The sequence below is a fragment of the Marmota marmota genome, unplaced genomic scaffold, assembly GCF_001458135.2.
Source record: "Marmota marmota marmota unplaced genomic scaffold, marMar, whole genome shotgun sequence".
In the NCBI taxonomy this organism is placed as follows: Eukaryota; Metazoa; Chordata; class Mammalia; order Rodentia; family Sciuridae; genus Marmota; species Marmota marmota.
Genome location: NW_025999999.1, coordinates 5,992,318 through 5,994,921, shown reverse-complemented (window position 1 = coordinate 5,994,921; position 2,604 = coordinate 5,992,318).

Below are 2,604 nucleotides of genomic sequence, written 5' to 3'. Positions count from 1 at the left end.
GGGGGCCCCCCCCCCCCGCAAGAATAATATAAATTGACCATGAAGGCCAATGTTCTGAATCTCTTAACTATAAACATCTTTTGAAATTGTCCCCCTGGCCAATAGAAATTACCAGACCCCAGCCTATACCAGCAAATCAATAAAATCTTAACTATCTCCTCATTTGGGGAGCAACTTGGTATTTTATGTCAGTGCAGTATCCCTTCAGTTGAAGCCCTAATTACCCCTTTGGCTAAAACCCCAGTTAAAGCCCTGCCTGTTTATACATGCTCGCTTGACTTGATTTTCTTTCTACCATTACTGAGTCAAAAGTTTCTATCTCCATTATCAATATTTTCCCAGGATGGTTCTGAAGAAGACCATTCATATTCTTTAGGACATTTTACCTCCTGGTTTGACTGCTGTCTTAATAAATTCTTCAAGTGTTCTGAAACCCTGTGAGAATTGAGAAACCTATTTGGAGGAGCTAAAGCTGAGTTCATTGCTGTGGTCTCCCTTGGATCTGCATTCAGAATTGAACAAAGCATAGAAGTTAAGTTCCTGCATCTAATCATAAGTGGACCATTGTGCTCTGTCCCCTTACCTTATCACCTGGGTATCTGATTTCAGTTTTCCATTCCTTGAGCTAATCTGTTACACTGATTCAAATGCATAAGTATATATAGGAACTATCCTTGCTATGCTAGGATCTCAGGGCTACTAGAAACATTAGAGTGATCACTAACCAGTTCTTGGATTCATTTTTCATCTTCTAGAATGATCACCTGATTGAATTACCCTCAGCAGAAACTCAGAAAACTCTTTTTGGCCCTGGTTCTGATTTCCTAAGAAGAAACCAGTCATGTGTGGTCAGACATTCTCTTGAACTTGAATCTTCTGAATCTTAGCCTTAAAATCTTGATAATGCTCATAGACTTTGTTGCTAGGACAGGTACAAGTAGCCTCACTCTCTCAGTTGTAGTCTGTATAGACACACTGTTGTGAAATGCACTAGTTTTCCACAAACTTTGTACTTTGAGGAAATATTCCTTTCCTTATCTCCAGGTTCAACATTCCTCTGTCTACTGTCCATCCAAAGCCATGGGAGGCATCTGGAACCCAACTCGGAATGATGCAAATGGCATTAACCAGAATGTGTAGATGGGATAGAAACAAAGAAGAAATTATCCAGGAAGAATTAGAAGATAAACAGTAACAACAAAATACTTTTTTCACTAGGGGATTTTCTACTAAGAAAAGGAACAGGATTCTGTATACCCAGTAAATGGTTTTAACCACAAGATTCTGTGATTAGACTTGACTACTCTAAAAGACAGAAATTTCATATTCTCAGTTTATTGATTTCAGATCTACATTCTCCCCATCCTCCTCTCTGCCTATTCCTATTTTCTTAGAAAGGCTCCTTTTGCAAAGCACCCATTTGACATGGATACATTCATGTGAAATATTCAGTTGGGATATTTTTTTAGTTGTAGATGGACACAATACCTTTATTTTTATTTATTTATTTTTATGTGGTACTGAGGATTGAACACAGAGCCTCATATGTGCTAGGTGAGTGCTCTACCGCTGAGCTACAACCCCAGTCCCTTCAATTGGGATATTGATCCAGCTGTAATAACAGGACAAAAATAACAGTGGCTTAAAAAGATAGAAGTTGGGCTGAGGTTGTGGCTCAATGGCAGAGCGCTTGCCTTGCACATGTGAGGCACTGGGTTAGATCCTCGGCACCACATAAAAATAAACAAACAAAATAAAGATATTGTGTCCATTGCCACAGTCTGGCTGGGCACACAGTCACGAGCCACCACACAGCTTGTAGATTCAAACAGCAACTCTTTATTCCCGAACTCACACCAGCCGTCTACAATCACGTTCTGGGGAAATCCACGTTCTCTGCCCAAATCCACGTTCTCTGCCAAAATCCACCTCCACTGGGCATCTGTCTCCCCAAAAATACTGTCTAAAACCCGTGAGAACTCAAGGGGAACTCAGGCAGCAGGATACGCCCTATTCCCAGGAGGAATAATCTTAAACCTGGAACGCCCTAAACCCAATTATCTTAAACCGGGAACACCCTAATCCGCCTTGGTCCTTGAGCAAGGTCACCTACATTCAATGTCACTGCAAATGTCAGCAACATGGGGTACGCTGGCAAGGAAATTGTCATACCTACTTGGCTAATGGCTCCCAGCATCTCCCCCCTTCTGATTAATTAAACAACAAGCAATGTGGCTTAAGGACCGTGCCTGGTAGTTTGTCCAATTCAACATATGGTTCTTACCCGTCATCGGAAAACTGACCTTTAGGCGTCAGCCTCCTGTCTTAGGTTGATACCACTGCAATTGGATCATACCCGTCACTGACTACCGGTCCAGCATAAGCCATTGGCCCCCAAATTTTAGACCATCACTAGCAGAAGGGAGGAGGATACAGAAATGCCACGACACCAAGCCAATTGACGGCTCATTGGGAAAAATTGCATCACTGGTGACACAATCAGCAAAGATATGTCAGCACTACCACAATTAACATGGGGTGTGCTGGCAAGGAAATAAAAATTGCATCACTAGTGACACCATCAGCAAAGATATGCCAGCATTA